This window comes from Lissotriton vulgaris, chromosome 2_1 (genome assembly GCF_964263255.1).
Source record: "Lissotriton vulgaris chromosome 2_1, aLisVul1.2, whole genome shotgun sequence".
NCBI lineage: Eukaryota > Metazoa > Chordata > Amphibia > Caudata > Salamandridae > Lissotriton > Lissotriton vulgaris.
The window spans coordinates 1,333,304,828-1,333,327,509 of record NC_141687.1 but is presented as its reverse complement, the minus strand read 5'-3'; positions in this window follow the sequence as shown (position 1 = coordinate 1,333,327,509).

Here is a 22,682-nt window from a genome sequence, read left to right as displayed (position 1 = left end):
GATAACTACTGCAAGAGTAGCTTAGTGCAACTTTCAACATCGCAGCCCATCGCTGGAAAACAACTCCGTGACAACGTGGAATTCACAAAACGGCAGTAGCATGCGATAGTATGCTGAAACTGCGGCCAATGTCCGCGATACAACCACCTTGATGGAGACAAAAATACAAACCGCAACACCAAAAAACCTGCGATGGGCCAAAGTGCGATGAGGAAATCAGCAATAAGCTGCTGCGCCAGGCCTGCAACACACACTTGGCAGGTGGGAAAAATCACCATAAAAGTGGAAAAAGCACCCAAACACAAACTGACCAACACCCTAGCACCATGGAGGCAGCCGGAGTGGTGCTAGGGTGTTGGTCAGTTTGTGTTTGGGTACTTTGGCCCATCGCAGGTATTTTGGTGTTGCGTTTTGTATTTTTGTCTCCATCGAGGTGGTTGTATTAAGGACATTGGCCGCGGTTTCAGCAGACTTTCGCATGCTACCGCCGTTTTGTGAATTTCACGTTGTCACAGAGTTGTTTTCCCGCGATGGGCTGCAATGTTGAAAGTCACAGTGGATGAGCGCAACCCTCACAAGCACCCTGGATGACCAGCCCAGGACCTCGGAGACAGGGAAGGGCAAGGACAAGAAGTAGAGGAAGATGAAGTGCAGTTCGCAAACGAACAGGATCATAGTCATGGAGGTGAAGGAACACCATAAACAACTGTTTGTCACCTCCAACGTGTCATTGGGCACCAAAAATGGGATATAGCGGGACATCAGGAACAAGATGGATGCCGTCGGTGAGCACAATAGGACAATGGATGAGGTCAAGAGACGATGGAATGACATCAAGCGGCAGACCAAGGAGAAACTCTCCGCCAACCAGAAGGCAGCAACACAGACTGGAGGTGGGGGCCCAGTGCCACAGCTCGCGCTGGATGACATGGAGAAGCTGGTGTCGACAGTCATCAGTGTGGAGACTGTGGCTGGAGTTAGGGTAGTGGACACTGCTCGACACAACACACCACAACCACAACAGGGTGAGTGACCACCAGATACTGGGGGGACAGGTGGAGATGGGCACAAAGGCACACATGCACAATCAAGCAGAGCTCAGTGCCCACCCACAATGACTCTGGGTCCTCGCCCAGATCCACATACTGTCACAATGTACAATGCCATGCTGTCTGAATGTCAACATGCACCATGCGTCTACATACAAGTGGACACATTGTAATAGACCATCTCCCCTTTACATCCCAGGGGCAACGCCAACACTTCCTGCAGAGTAGTTCCAGCCACTCTTCACTGATGACAAGGAGGACAACACCAGCATCGACACCCAAACCATTCAAGACATCATTGACCTCATCTGCCACTCACCTCCAGGATCAGACAGCCCAGCTACATCGAGGAGACCCCACCCACTACCCAAAGCACTCAGCAGGAGGCACCCACAGCCCCGGCACTCCCCCAAAACACATGGCCTTCCAATGCTGTGTGCTGGAGAGCCAGAGGGAGACTGCAGAGCAGGTGCGGTTGGGCTTCGGCATCATGGCAACCAAACTTTACGCAATCCTTGGCTGTGTAGGCCCAATCCATGGCCTCCAACGAGTCCTGTCTGACATTGCTGGAGTCATGACACGGAAAGAAGAACACCTGTCTGCTCAGAGTGGCTCCAGCGATACCACCGGTGAATTGGCACACATGCGGAGGCTCATGGAGGACATGGTGCGAATGGAGGCGGAAAGGATGCCAGCCACTGCTGCACATCAGCGGAATGTAGCTGGGCTCTACCATGCCCTGCAGATCCTCATCATGGCATTGCTGCCACAAGGTGTGGCGATGATGAATGCTGCTGCCCCCACACCATCCACATCTCCGCCCCCTGGTGTGTCTCTGCCTCACAGTGCGGCAGGCCTTATCACTCCGGCACCCGATGTGTCAGTGGCACACAGTGTGGCCGACAATCCACCTCCTGCCCCTGATGTGTCAGTTGCACACAGTGCAGCAGCTGGTAGGGCAACACCCACAGGTGGGCCAGAGCACACATCCGGTGCGAGGACGTGAATGTGCCTGTGATCAGAAGGACTCAGTGGCATTCATTTCCGCCACCTGGCCTGTTTCTGCTTGGTCCAGCACATGGCCTCATGACCTTCCACTGACCCCCGATTCACTCAGATGCCCTCACCTTGGACAGCGACGAGGACTGCCACATCCTGTTTGATGACCAATGACACGGCGACCAGACTGCGAACTATACCCTTCCTCTTTCACATGACTTGTCATCCTCGGATGGACTCTGGCTGGCCCTCCACGGGCCCATATTGTATAGTGTCCTTGGCATTGCCCTGTGCGGCTCTGGCTGTAAAACTGCATTGGATGTGCAATAAACATCCAGTGATGCATTGCTGTGTTATGTCTTTCATCATTCATGTATGTATGTGTGGATGAATGTAGGGACAGTGATTTCCCTAGCGTCAATGATGCTCTTCCTATGGGATGCCAGTCAGAGGGTGCTACATAGCAATTTTTGTAACGGGTCCCGTGGACATCACAACAGGGACATACGCACAGCCACTTCCTTGTACGGACATGGACTGAACCACGCCCATTGCCCAGGAGTCATTTCTGCAAGCCCTGCGCTGTTCCGACGTACGGCAGGCCAGACCATTCCGCTAACGCTCTGACGGGGGGGCCTCGCTGCTACCCATCGCAGGTGTCTCACCGGTGGTGTGCAGGTCACTGGTCTAGTTGTCAGCATGTCACAGCAACTCCCTGAGTGCAGGTTTGCAAGCACACCACACCCATCTGGCACAGGCGTCACAGGCCATGTGACCCCATAAATATAGGGGCAGACAACGTCACATACCGCTCTGCCGGTGGGGACTGGATGACGGCCCTGTGGCCTTGAGGCCGGCACAGTCCTACCACCACGTGGCGTTGACTGGGGTTTAACAGGCTTTGTGGCACATGCTGCATTACGGCCGGCACAGGCACCCCACCATGGGACGATGATTTTGAGTGCACTGAGTCATTGGCACCTTAAGCTGGTGAGCGGGTGTGCAGCCTACGATGATGCCCCGTCCCGGTGGTCCAGACTACTCAGGATTTGTGTGCCTTGCTGGACCGCAGTGTAGGCCGAGCCAGCGGGCTGCGCGGGCCTATTGCCACGTGGCCTCGCTTCCAGATTCACAGAGTTAGTGGCACCCATTGGGCTGAGCGGGTTTGCAGCCTGCGATGGTGCTGGGCACCCTGGTATGTCCTATGCCATGGAGTAATCAAGACCCAGCACCAGGCGTAAGACCTGGTGGCCTGCGCAGCGTGGCTGCATGGTGTGGAGGGTGCCATGTCCGCGGGCACCAGGCTTGTGGCCTGCAGTGGCATGTGGTGGGACATCCTGTCTACACGCCGGTGGCGGAAGATGAGCAGTGAGGCCCAGGTGTGCATGGGCGAGCATGCTCTGATGTGCGGCGGGAGGGTCTGAGGTGCCTCTGCCTGGGTGTGCATGTGCGGGCCGGCGATGTTGTCTTGTGCAAGTGTGTGTACTGTGCCAGTCATGAATCTGGCCTCTGTTTCAGATGACGACTCTGATTCTGATGTGTGACCTGGTGTACTGCTATACATACCGGCAAGTGGTTGAAGACACACCAGTGGCAGCAGGTGAGCAGTGTGGCCTGGGTGCTCCGGGGTGGCACTCTCTCTCTCTCTCTCCCCCTCTCTTCTTCTCTCTCTCTACTTCACTATCTCATTTTCTCTCTCTCTCTCTCTCTCTCCCCCCTCTATTCTTCTCTCTCTCTCTCTCCCCCCTCTCATCTTCTCTCTCTCCTTCACTCTCTTCTTCTCTCTCTCTTCCCCTCTCGTCTTCTCTCTCTCTCTCTCTCTCTCTCTCTCTCTCTCTCTCTCCCCCTCTCGTCTTCTCTCTCTCTCCCCCTCTCTTCTTCTCTCCCTCTTTCGCTCCCTCTCTTCTTCTCTCTCTCTCCTTCACTCCCTCTCTGTCCTTTGATGTGCGCAGGACACACCTTCTCATCATGTTTTTTGTCTTGCAGGCTGTGACCTATGGATTGTGTTGAGGGGAACCACCATGTGTCTTCATTTCATTTCTGTGTTAATTTCAATAAAGTTTCATTGTTTGCTTCAAAAAAGAATGTGTGATGCTGGATGTATGACGGTACAATGCGTACCGTCACAACGCGTGCTGTTACAACGCGTCCCTTACAACGCAAGTCGTTACCACGACTTGCGTTGGGGGCGCGGATTTCGAATAGTATAATTTACTATTCTAACACCAGTCCCCGTGGACACTAGGGAAGGTGTTGGAATAGTAAATTTACTATTTTTAATCTTCTAGCACCCTCCAGAGCAAATCGTGGTAACGACTTGCGTTGTAACGGACGCGAAACATCCGCGTTGTAACGGATGTTTCCCGTGATGCTCATTTCTGTGACGACACATGCATGTCACCAGTTATGATTGTGCGACAACAGGCGGATTATTTCGTACATGTTTAGGTGTAGATGATGTGGCATGTCTTTGGTCGGGGGGTGCCAAGGAGGGGTGGTCCTGGGTGTGGTGTCGGTGGGTGCTGTGGCCCTCTTGGGTGTCAGTGCTGCATGTTCAGTTACTCCATGGCATCTGTTTGTCTTGAGGTGTGTCTGTGGGCTGGGCTCTCTTTTGTGGTGCCGGCTGTGGTCGAACTTTACACCAGGTCAGAGCAGGTGTTAATTTCCTGTTGCTGGCGTGCCTTATCACGTGTTTTGTGTTCTTATCGCAGATCTGGCTCGTCGTTGTGAATGTGGAGGTGTGGTGTTGTCGCTGCTTTTTGCACGGGAAAGCCTACTCTGCATCTCATTAACGATAGTTGCGGAGGTCCACTGTGGCGATGTTTTGCAGCTGCTATCACGGGTTAACTGGTGCTGTGTGCTGTTAACACCAGCTTGTGAATGAGGAGGTAAATTTATCACGACTGTGGCAGCAATAAAGTGCTGTTAATTCGGCGATAACTCCTTGTGAATATGCTCCGGAGTTATTTACACCATGCATAAGGCATTCGAGAGTGTGTGCCGAAGTTCAAAGTGCTCTGTGCCATGCATGAGAGCATGAGCCTAGATTCATAGTTCTCAACGCAGTGCACAAGGTATTAAACTCCATTGCCTGAGGTTTAAAGTGCTCTGCATCAGGCATAAATTCCTCTGCAGTTAGGTCCCAGATGTAAAGTGCTCTTCATCACCCATGGGAGACTGTGCGCTGTTTTAACGTGCTCAACACAGTGCATAAAACTGTCTCCATGGGTCAAATCTCAAAGTTCTCTGCACCATGTATGAGGGCTCATGGGGCATGGTCCCAAATCCAAATTGTGGTTCACAATCACAATAAGGTTCTCTGTGAAAGACATAGCGACCACGTGATCGACTATACACCAATCCCCTACTTAATTTAATCGCATCAGTCACCATAACAATACGACATTCATTCACTTCAGGAACCCGGAAGTAAGCCAACACGAGGAACGCTGGAACTCGTCACATTTTACATTAGAAGTAAGTTTCTCATTAGGACTTTTCATCCGTTTAGCGTCGAAACTTGATTGTATGCCTCCCCTCACTTAATAACTGAGACTTGAAATTTTGATGATGTATGAATTAACACAGTATGTTACTTATGATATGTATAGTTAATTCACAAACGGTTTACTATGTGACTCTGGTAGAGACTAGCTCACTAAGTTTCCGTCTCTTTCCTCCATAGACTCCTGACGAAGGGTCGACCTTTAGACTTGAAATGCATTGGGTAAAATGTAAAACTGCTGATGAAAGAAAATGCAATAATTGAAAACACAATGAAATATAATGACAATTGGAATATGAAATGAATATTCAATTGAAAAAGAAGAAAAAACTGTATGAACTGATTATTATAGCGAAGAATTGATGAAACTTTATTGTTTTTGAAAAAGTGCACACATCCACTGAGACAGAGTATTCTGCCCCATAGAGTGAAGATATGTTTAACAGCGCTTCAAGACAAAGCGTTAGGATGAAGTAGCACACAAGGATTTTGGATAAAATTGATTGAACAATATACAATACGAGTGCACCAAAGGACTTTCAACTTCACTAAAAGTCCTTGCACCATGCAAGAGGCCTTCTAGAGCATGGACCACGGTTCACTGTGCCCTTCACCATGCAAGACGCTACTGTGCAGGTTACTTTCAAATTCTGGCCCACATCAAGACTTCTAGCAAGGACCACAATTGAGTCTAGGGCCAGATCATCAGACATATACTCTTCCGAAGTAAGAACTACTGGAAACATCTATGCAAAAGATAATGATAGCTGTGTAGATCTGTGCAAGTGAAATGAAGCAGCTCTGAAACAGCTGCACTTCATAATATGATCCCAAACCAAAGAAACAGCATAGCTGAAATTCTCTATATCTAAAAAGTTGTCCCCCAGTTCAACATGAATAGTATGTCAAGGCAATGAACTAGGTCACTACATGCACCATTTCCGGCGTTGCTTCACTCTCCACTGCTGTGCTGTGGTCTTTTTGTTTAGTTTCCAGTTATGCTGTGCTGAAGGCAAATAGAGTGGTATTCAATAGAACAGTGGTCTTTTTTATACCAAGCCACCCTTGATGTTGGACTTGGCCCTCTCTGCACGATCACCACGACTATTTTTCCTTCACACCTCCTGTTTTCTGAATTTGTTCTCGTTGGCATTAGAACTCTGTGCACTTCAGCACAGCTAACCAGTACTAAAGTGCTCTCTCCCTGTACCATGGTAGAATTGGCCTGCACCTGATTGGAGCATTTTATTTACTTGTAAGTCCCCAGTGTATGGTACTACATATACCCTAGGCCTGTAGAGGAAATGCTACTAGTGGACCTGCAGCACTCATTAGCCCACCCACTAAGGTAGCACTTTAAAACATGTCTCAGGCCTGTAATTGCAGTATGTAGTGCAGTTTTAAACTGTCAGTTTAACTTGGCAAACTAAACCTTTTGTCAGGGCTAAACCTTCCTTTTTAATTAAATTAAATGAAAAAAATATTTATAGAGCGCGTAGCTACCCAAGGGCATCCCAGCGCTAATAGAAGCATTACACAAACGATGGCCGATTATTGAACGAGCTTAAGGAAAAAGCCATGTTTTGAGAAGTCTGCGGAAGGCTAAATGGTTGGACTCATGATGAATGTGAAGGGGAAGGGCGTTCCACAGCCTGGCAGAGTTATAGGAAAACAAACAGCCACCGCTTCTCGCCTTTTTTATTCTCTGAACTAAGGCCAGACGGTGGTTGTCCGAGCAAAGGCACCTGTTCGGACGGTAGTGTGAGATGATGGAGCGGTTGATAGGTGGTCCCTTCCATTCTAAGGACTTGTGTGCGATACAAAGAGACTTACATTTAATTTTCGCCAGTATGGGAAGCCAGTGATGGGTCTTGAGTGCTGGTTTGATGGATTGGCGGTTAGGAATCCAGAGGAGCATACGTGCTGAACAGTTTTGCACAATCTGTAGCTTGAGCAGCTCCTAAATAAAGGGCATTCCCATAGTCCAGGCGAGAAACAGTTAGAGCCTGGACCATGAGTCGCCTTGCAAGGGAGGGTAAAAGAGGAAAAACTTTCCGAAGCTTCCTGAGGATTCCATAGCAGGTGGCCCCCAATTTCAAGGCTTGATGCTTGAAATTCAGATCGCAGTCAAGCTATATGCCTAGGCTTTTGATCTAGTTTTTAGGGGCAGGAGCGGGCCGAAACAACCTGGGCACGACAATCCTGCATAAAACTTTGGGAAGTTGCTTAGGAGCATCAGCTCCATCTTATCTCTGTTCAATTTCAGATATGAAAGCTACATCCACTTGGCCACCATCTCCAGGCATAGGCCTAGGCCAGGGAGGAACTGTCAGAATGGTTTAAGACCAGGATGAGTTGGGTATTGTCAGCATATGTGACTATCTTGACACCAAAAGGAAGAACTATCTCAGCTAGCAGGCTCATATATGCTTTAAACAGAGTGGGCCTAAGAGACCATCCCTGCGGAACGCCGCATCTGAGAGGCATACGCTTTAAGATATTATCTCCTTCAAGTCCTTGGAAGGACCTGTCTTCCAGGAAGGATTGCAGTCACGCCATGGCCCCCCCAGCAACCCTGAGGTTCTTGAGTCTAAGGACCAGGGTATTGTTTCTGACAGTGTCGAAAGCCGCACTTAGATCTGGAAGGATAATGGCTGCAGTGCCTCCTCGGTCCAGGATTTTCTTGGACTCTTCTACTACTGCTAAGGGAGCAGTTTCCGTCCCCTGTTGGGGTCAGGAGCCAGTCTGGGAGGGGTGAAAGAGGTTGTGAGATTACAAAAATGTGGAGAGGGTTGAACTACCATGTTTCTCAACCAACTTACTGATCCCAGGAAGGAGAGAAATGGGGTGATAGTTCCCCAGGAGATCAGGATTGAGACTCAGCTTTTTTTAGCAATGCTTTCACCATGGCACATTTCCACAGGGGGGAGGGGGGGCTACTCCAGTCGAGATGAAGAATTGATCAGCTCCTATATCACTGAGGCGACTTTTCCAGATACTCAGTTCAAAAGACTGGGGGGTGCTGGGTCTCTGGGAGAACCAGAATTTACCAGAGCTGAGATAATTCCTACATACTTGAGATCCATCAGAGAAATTTACTCCAGAAGGTGCTCAATGTTCTGAGGAGCAGTGTCCAAAGATAACGCATTGCTGTGACAGGCCAAATGAGGAAAGGTAGCCTCCCTATGTTTTAGTTTCTTTGATGAGGAATAGTCCTTTCTCTATGTTCTTTCAAGTCTTTTACAGATTTGTTTATGCTCACGGAGCTTAGAGGAATACCACACCATTATATTAGTCCTGGCTTTATTCCGAAAAATATTTTTGGGGAGAACACAGTTTAACGAAGACTCAAACCACTTGTTAAAATTGTTGTTAGCGCTGATTGGATTAGAGTCAAGGATCGGCCAGGTATTTTGGAGGACTGAGATCCATTGTTCTAGCGAGAGTTTAGACCATAAAAGTTACTGGCTTCCAGACGGGCTAACAGAAAGGGTGGAGGGCTTGGTAACCCAGGCAAACGGTATAAGGAAGTGGTCTGACCAAGGGACAGAGATAGGGTACCTCACCAATAACTCGTCAATATTGGAAAAAATAGGGTCGAGTAAGTGGCCTTTGGAGTGGGTGAGACCAGTAACTTTTAGTTTGAGCTGAAAAGCTGCCAGATCACTGACTAATTCAGAGGCGACTAAATCTGAGGGGTAATCAAAGTGAAGAATGAAATCCCCCAAAATCTTAAAGTTAGAGGGGGAGCTGGCTAGGTTGGCTGCCATTTCAGGGAGAAGTTTACAAAATTGTCCATGGGCCCCAGGGGGTCAATAGTTGAAGTTACCTGAAAAGGTGAGGGTAGGTGAAAATCCTATTGCAAAGGAGAGGTTCTCGCAGTCTAGCAAAGGGCCTGCTGTAATGCAACATTTAAACTGACTTTTATATATAATTGCAATACCACCACCTTTGCCTGATTACTGATCTTGCCTCTGAATGTGGTACCCAGGGAGGAGGGCTTGAATGGGGTCAGGGTCTGGCTCATTATTGAGCCATGTTTCGGTTAGAAACAGAGCTTCCGGGCGTTCTTCTTCTAATAAGGTGGAGATTTTTGCTGAGTGTTTGGATAGCGACCTACAACATAACATTTTGTAGAGTTCTTGGTTAGGAGGAGCGACTTGGGGTTTGGAGGATGGGCAGAATTTAAAAGGACAGTGGGAGCAAAGGGGCTCATCACTAAAAGGAGAAATAGAGTGCAAACAGTTATGATTAGTTACCCCCCCTTAAAAGTTGAAGCTGGTCCAATGTATAGATGCATTTACCTGTGGTGAAATGGGCAGGGGTTGTGCCCCCTGGCCGGGTCGGATACGGATGGGCGCAGACGGGCATGCCTTTGGCGTGCCCGCTGAGCACATACACTGCGCGGTTGCTTCTTCACGCCTATTTATATTAAGCGTCCAGCAATTAGACTGCTAACCAAAATGGCGGCAAGATCAATGTGCAAAATAGCAAAATCAATTTAAATGCCCCCTGGAGCATTAACACAGCTCCTAACAGTTTGGAAATACAGGAGAAATGAAGTGGTCAAAGTGCAGAGATTGATATGGTGAAAAGCAGGATAAAACATTTTAAAATGCCCAAAGCCTTAACACAGCTCAAACAGTCTAAAGCACAACACTAATACATATAAATCACCCCTAAGGTAGGCCCCAAACAGCCCACAGGGTGGGTGCATTGTATTTAAAGAGTGGACATGTGCTTTTTAAGTTTTTGCTACAGCAAGACCTACCTCTCCCATAAATTAACATTGGGCTACCTTATTACATTTAATAAGGGCTATCCTTTGATTGCGAACGGGTAGAAAAGCCATGTTTGGATTCAAATAAATTGTAATTTAAAACCGTTTTTTAATGGTAAAGTCAGATTTTAGATTAGATTTTTTAAAACTGCACTTTTCGAAAGTTGCCTCTTTCCTGCCCAAAATGTCTAAGGCCTTCTGTCAGTTTCAGCTGCTTGGGCCTTTTTATTGCTCCCTCATGAATGCTTTTTGGGTCTAGACAGTGAACAATAGGGGAGTGGGTGTGGGCTGGATGGGCCATCAGGCCAGGATGGTTAGGGGCTAAGCTTCTCCCTGCCCCACTTAAATTTCAAAGGGCTTGCCTTCAACACACATAAAGAAACCTGGCAATAGTCTTTTGTCACTCCAGACTTCTTGGAGCCTTGGCAGGGGAAGGAAAGGCATTCCCAGAACAAGACGTGGGGGTAGGCTACCAAAGTCCCTCACTTCAAAGGATGGCAAATGGTATAAATATTGGACTCTTCAGTACACTCCAGGACCTGCGAACATTACAGCGGAAAGACTGCCTTGCTCCCAGGAGGACTTCCCTGCTGCTTGAGGCCTGCCTTGTTCCTCAGAGGACCTCCCTGCTGCTACAAGACTTGCCTGTTCCCCCAGAGAACTGCCCTGCTGCTTGAGGTCTGTCTTGTTCCCCAAATGAGTGCACTGCTGTTTGAGGCCTGCCTTGCTCTGTGAGAATGAAGACTGGACTTGCTCCCTTCATCCCAGTTTACCTGAGTGACTCCAAGTGTCAGTTGGGTGACCTCATGTTCTGAGTTACAGGAAAATAACATGCTACAGAGGCCCCTCTGCATCTGCTCAGCTGACCTGCTGCAACTGGACCTACACCTGGAACTACTGGCCTCTGCTGAAGTGAGTTGCTGATCACCAAAAAACGCCTCCTTAGGTACTGGACCCTTGCCTGGCATCAGATTGAACTCCTCAACAAGAAAAGGAAAAATCCTTAAGTTCTGCACTCTTGGCACTGGCTGTTTTAGAAAGTAATTTTAACAACAGGATTAACCTGTATCTGGCCGAAGCTCCATCATGGTCGACTTCTACTTGTGCCTTTCCCACAGTCTAGCACGACCAGATGACCATGAATGGCACTTGGTACTTTTAGGTGTTATCCTGCTTTGTGGAAAGTTACCAGGCATTTAAGCACAAATTAATTTAGTTACAACTGTATTTTAAATGTTTTACAGCAATACACTTTTATGTGGGTGCAATACATTCAGCTCAGTGATCAGACATCACCCATCCAAGTCACCCAGGGGGGAAAGGGGTTAGACAAGGTTGCATACTGGCCCCCTTTTTATTCTTATTTTATTTTAATGTACTAGATACTTTTTTAAGTGCTTCTACTCCTGATGTTTCCACAATTGGCTCATGCCTGGTGTCTGACTTTTGTGCACAGGTGATGTAGTGCTCCTAGCTCACACTGCTAATGTTCTACAGGTGCTTTTAAGTAGGTTTTATAGTTTTATGGAGGGGTTGAAACTCAAGGTTAATCATAAAAAATCTTACATCTTGAGCTGGGGCTCAAAGAACACCTGTTCTAAAAAAAGGTTTTATTGGAAGCATTCCCATAATGAAAATATCACATTTTAGCCACCTGGTTATTCTATTTGAAACTAATATGTTCTGGGAGCACCAAATTAACCAGACGTCATAAACAATGGAGGCGGCATGTGAAATGGTCTTCAGGTTTGCCAAGAAATTGGGGCATAAGCCCCACAAAGAAATGGTTATGCTTTTCAAAAGCAAATGCCTCTCGGTGGCCACATATGGAGCAGGAGTGTGGAGTAATACCTCTGCAAATACCTTACGGTCTGTGGAGAACAGATTCCTGAATAGGCTTTTAGGATTTCCCAGATCTATCTTGAGCCTTACACCCCACTAAGCAGTGGGGTTGGGTTTCCTAGAAGACCTGGTAGGTTTGGTTCCCATCCTGATATGGGTCAAGCTCTGGATAACACCTGAATTGAACTTCATGCGTAGGATAGGGAAAGAATGTTTGAACCAAACTAATGTGCAAGCCATTCCCTGTCTTAAATATGTTAAAAAATACCCTTCAAGACCTAGGATTGAGCAATCTTTGGGAGAATATAGCACAAATTAGTTCCCACACAAAAACACAAATTAAGGAAAAATATTTAGAACATAAACAAAACTTATGACTTAGAAAAGCTCTTGATATGGCAATGGTTCAATCCTATAAATCACTTTCAACTAGCAATGGTATGGAGCCCTATTTATTATGGATAAAGGTAAAAGTCTTAATTTCAACTTAACATGATTAATTATTTAGGTGCCTTTCCTGCAACAGGATCCCGGTTTGCCTCTTTAGCAAACTGTCCCTGTGGTGGGATCCCCTGTCAATCTTTGAGGCACTTTATGCTATTTTGCACCCTCTATTAATTTCACCAACTACGGTTCCTATGTCCTATCCTTAGTGGAAGAGCATTAAAACCAAACCAAGAGGGCTTGATCTTTCTACAACGAATTGAGTCTGCCTCGATCTGTTTTGCAGTTTTAAACTTTATTAATCAGGCACTTATTTTAAGGAAATAATGAGCATCATGTAATAACATGCTGGTTGCTGGATATTAGATGGGAATACTTTAAAGTGATTTTGAATATGATGAGTGAATTGTGTTTATGTGTTTTAAAATGTGAATTTATGGTACTACATTGGACCAAATAAAGATATTTGATGATGATGATGACTTTTGTGGTTCCCCTTGATAAAGATTGTGGTTCTTGCCTGAGTGGAGCTTCCACTCCCCTCAACCAATCCCCCAATATCTTACACAAGGGTAAAATAAATATGTCCTCCCTTACCCTAATGTATCTAGCCTGCTAAAATATTTAATCTTGAACAATGAATACTGTTGACATAGTGCATTAGAAGTTAAGGTATGTTTGACGCTAAACTCAGATATCAAAGCAAACATGAAATAGGAAATATGGTTGTGCATGTCCCAACCCAGCCATCCAAACATCAAATATAAAGTTTGCACAGCAGTTTATATAACACACACCACAGCAGCAATTGAAGTTTACATTATGCGCAATGAACAGCTAATAGACAGTGCAAATAAGGAGCAGTGTGAGATTCCATAAGATTGAAACAATTGTGCAGCGTGATGGAATGCCGTGTACATTTTCACTCAAAAACTGCATTTGTGCAAGCTTTCCTCAAATACTAAGTGGGTACAGCAGAGACAGCAGCAATGCATGTTTAACACACAGTTATAACAGGAATCACAAGTGAAGCACACATCTAAGTTGGGAATAGGGTTCTACCGTAAGGGACTACAGACTCCAACACTTAATGCAAGTAAGTGAGAGCAAGGGGCTATTCCAACAGTTTCCTGTGCCAAAGATTTGTTCAGTGCTTGAAGTGTTGAGTCCTGAGCCAGCTGCTGGGGCTCGGGTAATGCCCAAGAACCCATTCACATACATTAGAATCCCTTTCCAGGCCATGCAGGCTTTAGGCCTCTATACTGGTCCTTATAGATACTCGTAAGGGCACAGAGTTTCCCTTCGGTGACTATTTATAGGGCCCTCAGCTTGCCATCACTCATTGTCCACTAGAGCTCAATGGCCTTATGTAAAGAAGTGTAGCTGACACTGGATGGAGTTTCCCAAATGGAGTATTTATTCATAAAGAGATAAAGAAATCCATCCCAGCTGGCAGGTATGAAGCACATATTGTAACTGCCTGGCAGGGAACACTCAAGACCAGAACACATTCTAAATGACATGAAAAGGTTCTAGATGATGTCAGTCAACATCATGTCACCACACCTCCCCCTTTTAATAAGAGTAATAATAAACAGAAGAACAAATATGCAAAACACAAAATAAAGAATAAACATGAATGAATGAATGGATATAAATGTATACATAATCTCGTAATTTGCTAGATCTGACAGAAACTCTGGTACTTTTCCTGGCCCTATCCCCTTCAAAAATATTGTTGAAATTCATATTTCTTGGAGAAGCACATCTTGGATCTCTAGCAACTCTGCAATTCATATTTCTTGGAGAAGTGCATCTTGGATCTCTAGCAACTCGTGAGGTGCTCCACCAATTTCCATTAGACAATTTCACAGCATTTTTACGAATATCAACCACTTGCTGAAAATCTAAAAATTTTGAAAAACCCTTTTTTACTGAGACAGGATTTTTTACTCTAACCCAATCTTCCACTTGAATATTGTGAACATCTTTTTTTGCAGGTTGAACATTTTTAAAACTTGTTTCAGATGATTTTTTGTTTGCAGATTCCCACATGCTTCTCATATTACCACCTTGATGAAAACTTTTTACCATCCAAAAGGGTTAGACTTGTGAACAAGCTTTTCTCCCTCTCATGAGTTCAAATGGAGTGTAATCAGTAGCAATATGAGGAGATGTGCAATATGACCACACTAGATCTTTAACAGCATGAAAAACACAACTCCTGGATTTGAAAGCTGCTTGAACACACTCTACAACAACTTTGTTGAATCTTTCAGTTTTGCCATTGCTTTGTGGGTGATATAATGGAGTTCTAGTGTGGTGTTTGATACCACATAATTTCAGAAAATAATTAATCTTGTGAGAAACGAATTGAACACCATTGTCTGTTAGAATTTCCTCCGGATAACCTTCTCTAAGGAAAATCTTGTTCAAACAATCAATAACACTTTTGAAATTGGGTACACTAATAGGTTCAACTTCTACTCATCTTGACAAATGATCAATGAGGACCAAAAAATATTTTGAATTGTTGGGGAGAACATGAAAAGGTCCAAGAAAATCCACACTTAACTTTTGCCAAGCTCTTCCAGGAGTAGATACCTGTGATTCAACAACACCCTCTAGTACAAGTACTTTGTCACTGGCATTACAACGTGGACACTGTTTGACAAGATTATCTACATGGCTGTCCATCCTAGGCCACCAAAAATCAGACCTGACTTTTCTTTTAGTAATCGTAGCACCAAGATGACCTGAATGGGCAGCCAAAATAATTTTTTCTCTGTAGCACAACGGAGGTACTCATTTGTCACCTCTGACAACTTTTCCACTCTCCATAGAGAGTTCATTGCTAACCTTCCAAAACATTTGAAGATCAGAAGAAAGACATTTCTCTTTCAGCCCCCTTTTTTTAATAAGTGAAGCAACTTCTTTGAGTACAACATCATTATCCAATTCTCTAATCCAATCATCTTCTACAAAGGACAAAGACACTTGACTAACATTTGCCACAAAACATTCTTCCACCTCAGTCTCGCAGTCTTGTTCATCAGTATCAGAAATAGGGAGTCTCGAAAGGCAATCTGCTCTACTGTTCCTTCCTCGGAATATATTCTACACTGAAAGTGTACTCAAGAAGTTTTGTGGACAATCTGTCTAAATGAGCAGTAGTGCGTTTAATATTTTGTCCAGATAGAATATCAACTAAAGGTCGATGATCAGTTTTAAGAACGAAAGTCCTGCCCCATAGATATGGCTTGAATTTCTCAATGCTCCAGACACATGCTAGGAGTTCTTTTTCGATAACGGAGTACTTCCGTTCAACAGGACGAAGAGTCCTTGTTACAGTACAGCTCCAAGTCCGTGCTCGCAAGCATCAACTGTCACAATAGTTTGTCTACCTTCAACAAATGATTGTAGAGCTAGAGCTGAAAGAATGTGTTCTTTGATTAGCTGAAAGCCTTTCTTACACTCTTCTGACCAAATGAACGCAGCTCCTTTCTTTAGCAATGATCTGAAGCATTCAGTAGTTTTTGCAAAATCTTTCATAAATTTCGCATAAAATTTGCACAGACCAAGAAAGGACATGAGTTGCTCCTTATTTTGAGGAGCAGGTGCTTCAATAATACTTTTAACTAAACCTGGCCTGGGTTTTATGCCATTTTCAGAGATAATGTGTCCTAAGTATTCAATCTCTTTGGTTTTAACCCCTTCGCTGCGGGGGCAATTCCCCCGCTATGCTGGGGGGGAGGGGGGCTCGCACAGCGCTCCCATGCTCAAGACGAGCTGAGCTCGTCATGAGCTACAGTGCTCCTGTGCTCATGACGAGCTCAGCTCGTCACAGGTGCATTGGTTCCCGTGGAATGCTCAGCACAGCAGGGGAATTCTCCCCGCACCTGAGCGTTCCACGGCCCATGACGAGCTCAGCTCGCCTTGAGCATGGAAAAGGTTAAAAATGCATTTGCTCTTTTGGAATGTTAAACCTCTGTTCTCTAGTACACTCAAAACTTGATTGATTGCCAGATCAGGTTCACTTTCTGTTTTTGTGAAGATGAGAATGTCATCTTGGAAGACAACTACATTAGGATTGTGATCAAACATTTCAGACATGAGTCTCTGGAAGATTGCGGCTGCAAAAGCCAACCCAAAGGGAAGATGACAAAACTGAAAAACACCATCAGGGGTGACAAAAGCAGTAAGATGTCAGGATTGAGGGTGTAGTTCAACTTGGTGGTAGGCGGCTTTAAGATTCAGCTTAGTAAACCATGAGGATGACCCCACTTTGGCAATGAGATTCTCGATGCGTGGTAGGGGAAATCTGTCGACACAAATGGCTTTGTTAAGGCTGTGCAAGTCAACACACATCCTCAAACCACCAGACCTTTTTCTTGTTAAACAATGGGGGAAAACCAGAAGGTAGATTCAACTTTTTCAATATCCCTTGGTCACATAGTGTTTGCAAATGTTTGGAAAGATCACCTCTGATGCTTAAAGGAACGTTGCGTAACTTATGTTTGATTGGTATAGCATTATCTTTGACTCTAATAGAATGTTGAAAACTGGTGATCTTTCCAAGACGGTTTCCAAAAATTTGACTGAACTTTCGTTCCCAATCATCGTTAACATGGATGGTAGAAAGAGAGTCAGTTCCACAAGTTACAGAAGAATTTTGTTTAAAATGTTTGTCAATGAAGACAGGATTAGTTACACCAGGTTTAATGGTTAATCCAATTTCAGCTTGATGGAGAAGACCAAGTACATTGATCCCTCGTCTAGCGACATACACTTTGCCTTTGATGGATTCCCCTAAGACACTAATGTTGGCCCAGAAATAGCCTAGTAATTCAATTCTACTTCCTTCAAAGGCTACCGTGAGGATATCCGGAGGCAATAAACTTTTTCCTGACCAAAATTTGTTGTACTTATCTTGTGAAACAATAGTAATACGTGCTCCTGTGTCTACTAACAGTTGAATGTGATTGTATTTAATAGTGACATCATTCTCAGGATCAGGGATATGTAGTGGATTTTGTTTTTCATTACAGTTTTTAACCACAACATATTCTTGACTAGTAACATCCACATTTGAAGAATTATCATTTTCATTACAAGAATGATCATTTTCATTGATAAAACATCTTACATTTCCCTTCCTACCACTCATACAAATTTTGGCAAAATGGCCAATTTTGCCGCATTGACCACATTGTTGATTGATGGCTGGACAATTTCTAAAAGATGATACATGGAAAGATGAGCCACATCTATAACAAAACGTCTTGGGATTAGATTGTCTAGTTTAGTGAAAGATTTTGCCCCTCTATATATGTTTGGTCTTCTGACATTGTCACGTGTCACGTTGACAAAAGGAGGTTTAACATAAGCTTTGTTAGAAATAGCACCAAAAATAGTAGTATTTCATATGGCCGTTTCAAGTTGCTTTGCATCTTCTATTGAAGTTTCGATGCTTTTAGCAATATCAATTGCTTTATTTAAAGTAGTAACATTGAAAGTAAGCGTTTTTTTAAAATTTCTTTACAATAGCATTGTGCAACATGTTGACCTCTAATAAGTTGAGATGTAAAGTTATCAAACTCACATTTTGAATCTAACATTTTTAAAGCAGTTACAAAGGAATCTATACTTTCATCAGGTTTTTGCATTCTTGTAAAAAAATTGTACCTGCGTACTACCATGTTTTTTGTTTTGGTAAAATATTTATCTAATTTTGCTAAAGCTATTTCAAATTCATCAGGATCTTCGCCATCAGGAGGATCATATGGAGGTAAATGGTCAAAAACATTTTGACATTCGACCCCCAAATGATAATACATTAGATTTTTTTTTCTTTCCGGTCTATATCTTTGGCCATCAATAGCACCTAAACAAGCCATAAATGATCTAATCCATAATTTCTATTCTAATGGAGGATCACCCGGTACTTGGAGAAAAGGTGCAGGCGGAGTGACACTCTGCATATTGATAAACTTATGAAGAAAAAAAATAAAGAAAAGAGAAAAAAAAAATAAGAATGTCTTGTGTGAGATGGAAATAAGCTTGTAGATCTAGTGCAGGGGTACTCATAGTACGGCCCGCCGGCCTCCAGCGGCCGACAAGCCTACCTTGGCGGCCCGCGGACCTTGCAGACATTTACCATTTAAAAAAAATAATGTTTTCAAGAGTGTCAGTAAACACTGCAGCAGCCTGGACTCGGAGAGGCTCTGCTCTTTTGGGGCAGGGAGATTCCAGCCATGGAGTGGAGCTGAAGGGGCCTCAGAAGAGGTGAAACAGAACAAAGCCTCATTAACAAGTTAATTGTCTTTTAAAGACCTGTGAAGTGCTCCGGTGCGGCTGTGTGCACGCCAGGCAAGCTGTCTCATCCTGGCTGCCACACAGGGGGGCGGGGGAGGGGAGTGGAGGAGAGGAGAGGGGGGAGCCCTTTGAACTCAATGGGCGTTGCACGCCTGTATGTGGCACAAATATTTCCTTCAGGGCAGGCAGGTTTATGGTGGTCACATACATAATCTTGCTTGCCCCTGAAAGGCAGGGCTGTCCTTCACAACCTAGCTGTGGTCACGTCCGGTGCGGCAGGCAGGGCGAGGGGTACTTAAGCCCCCCTCGCCATCTTCTCTGCCTCTTTGCCGCACCAGAAGCGTCGTGGCATCCTCGCCAGTGGGGACACACTTTTTGCTCTTGCCACCGGACGCGTCGTGGTGGCCTGATCTGGCGTCGGATCGCTGTTTCCTCTGGTGGTTGGTCTGGCGGTGAGTCGCCCCTCTTCAGGGAGGGTGTTTTCGGATTGTCCGCTTTTGTGAGTGGGGGGCCCCCTTTTGTCCTTCCGACTCGGAGGGGTCGCGAAGGGGGGGGAGTTGGCGGGCTCTGGCGGTCTCTGGCATGCACCTTGGTAGTGCATTTGGTATAGCATGAGGAACTTTGTTTCAAGTTGGTGTTTTCGAGCACCATGTTGTGCGCAGCAGCCTGCTTTGCGTTTTCTCTTTGTCGGTTGGCCGCATGTAACGATCCCCCCCCCACCCCCTCCTGCATGATCCTGAGGAATACTTTGCTGCCCGGGCGCCTTTTCTGCACCGGGATCGTCCTGGTTTGTTGGTTCGGGTGGTGAGTTTTGTGCCCTGCAACATCGGGGCTACCTGCCTGGCCTCCCGTCTGGTGCACGTTGGCAGTGGGGTAATGTGGGTGTCTTGCACCCCCGTCAGGGACTTTCGGCCGGTGCGGTCACAGGCGGATCCCACGGGCAGACGTGGCTGGATGGTATCTCTGTAGCTGGGGCGGCGGGCCTTCGGCGCTCGAGCTAGCTTGTGACTATGGGAATCCGGCGGCCCGACTCTGCCCCACATGTCCCAGGCCCTTTTTAACTTTTTTCAGGGTCGGATGTAGGGGCCGCTCAGTGCAGTAGAGGGCCAGGCGCAATATGCTTTAGCTGGCTCTGAGGTCTCAGTGGACTGATGCGGCCACTCCACGAACTGTGGTTGTCCTCATAGGCACAGGTTCGATCCCGGTGAGCCAGTGAGATCAGAATATGTATCTTGTGCCCTTCCTGGCTTTCCATGCAGGAAACAGATATTGAATATACAGCACTTTCCCTGCGGGATGAGTCACCGATGTTTTCCGCTTTTACTATGGGTGTTTGCGAACTACGCAGCAACAGTTCGACGGCCCGCAGCGTGCAGGGTGGGGTCATCTGGTTCGGCCGGGTGAGGTCGGTTTTCGGGCCCGGTGAGTGTGTGGTAATTTTCACCCCCAAGGTCTTCACCCGGCGGTTGGTGGCTCCATTTTGAGTGGGAGCTGGTTTACAAGGGGCATGAGGGGCGGTCATTCCGAGCCCGGGACGTCCCAAACCCGTTTCAAATGATGCTGGGTGCGGTGTTGGGGATACAGCGTGTACCTTGGGCCCGCGGCATGGCAGGGAAAGGCCTATTGGCGTGGTGCATGGTGGCGGTTGCAGGCAGTGGGTGCCACCGGGTGGCGGGGGTGCCCCCATTCTTCCTTAGTTAGGGAGTTGCGGTCTTCATGCTGCTCCCTGTTTCGAAGGGGAGTAGGTAATTTGAGACAAACTGAGGTTTTAGCCGATGTTTCATCTATGGGGGGCATTCTTTTAAACTTTCCATCTTGTACTTATGCCCCAGGTAGACCCTCGCAGAGGCCATTCCGCAGGGCTTGTGCGCTCGCAGGCTTTTGGTTACATTGCGTGTGGTTGGCGTTTCGCCCCTGGTGTGTGCAGACAATAGAGCCCTTTTAAGAAATCCTGTTCAGCGCAGCTGTGGATGTGGTGCGTTTTGGTCCCTTTGTGGTCAGGCTACTTACACCTTACGCGGTCCATGTACAGAACCTTGTGTAGCCGCATCTCGCTTGCAGCTTACTCCCGAGGGATAGCAGGCCCCTTGGATTGCGGATGGCGCGCGCCAAGAATTTCGGGTCGTGCCCGTGCTGTCATTCTCTATTTTGGAAGCAAATTAGAGGCTTACTCCTTCAACGAGCGTTAGAAGTAGATCGTGAGGTTCCTGGTTATCCTGGGTTTGGCAGATGCCGTTATGGTCGATTTATTCACCCCCACCACGCTTAGAAACGTGGTAAATCAACTGTTCACTTTAATCCGTGGCACAATGCGTGGTCACACCACCTGGTGTTGGTGAATGGGAGCCAAGTGGCTCGATATATTTGTATTTGCTTGGCCCCTTTGCGGACGGACACTTGTGCAGATTCAGGAGGGCTTCTGCGGTGCCAAGTGAACTGTCTCGAGCAGTCGGGCGGGGCGCGGTAGTCCCTATAGCCAGGCCGCAGTTAGCCCGGACACGCGTAAGGGAGTTCAGATGTTGCTCAAGAGCGTTTCATGAGGTTTCTCGCCTTAGTCGTCCGGCCAAAATCTTTGAGTCTTGAAGGGCAGGAGGTTCCCACAGGACCGGTAATACACTTCATTAGGTCCTACATGGTAAGGGCTCGCCTAGGCTCCTGTATTTATGTATACTTGTCGCTGGGCAGCCCAGCTTTGTAAGATGTTTCGAGGCGTGTGCTTCCGGCTCGCCCCCCTCTGCTTCGCCATTTGGTACTTATGTCTCGGGAATTGATTTTGCTATCTCGCCAGGTCAACCCCACCATTTAACGGCAGTATGCTGGCTTGTGCGTGACCTTTTCCCATGAGAGCTTACCCGCGCTTGTTAGGTGAGGAATTATGGCCCCACTCGCGGCCAGTGTATCAGTTACGGTGCCTTTTGCACAAGGTGTGGGTAGGACAAGGCCTGTCTTCTGAATGAGGTATTGTTTACTTTGCGGGGGTTATGCTGACCGGGCGCGGCCTTTGATCGGCATTCGGTGAAGGTGTGCATTTTAAGGTTCGTTGCCCTGGCCAGGGTGGAGACTCGAGTAGGGCAGGCAGTTTGACCGGTACCGAGGAGGAACTCTGCTTCTCCATCGCCGTAGCTAGGAGGTTATTGGGAATTATTTGCGAACCGGTATTCACTTCATGCGGTGCTACCTTTCCCCAGCATAGAAAGTGCTCTGGGGTAATACACATTAGAATTCGTTAGCATGTCTCACTAATTAGGTCCATGGGTGACAGACTGGCATCCGTGTGGCGGTCAATATTGCTGAACTGGCACGCACGTGGATGCCGTACGCTGCAAAATTCCAAAATATGTAGATCCATATCCCCGAGTATTATAAAAGTCTATCAGGAACTTATGTCACCTGCCTTCGGAATGTAGTACCTGGTGAGGTACTAGCATGACTGTGGCTTTAATTTATTTATGCTACACTAGAAGTAGCAAAAGGCTTTAACTGGAAGGAAAGTGACGGGGGAATGTAGCTAATTGGTAGAGCACTTGCTTTGCGTTTACCAGGCCCCGGGTTCTATCCCCGGCATCTCCGGATCTTATAATGCAAGCTACAGGAGCTTTCAATGTTCTAGTAGAGGTTTAGTCATGAATGCATGACAGACAGTCAAAGACATGTTCAAAGGATTCCTAGGCAATAGTGGCAAGTGTGCAAGCACTGGAATCAAAGTCGATGTTAAGAGGTAGTAAGGTTTACGTCATAAGCGTTACGT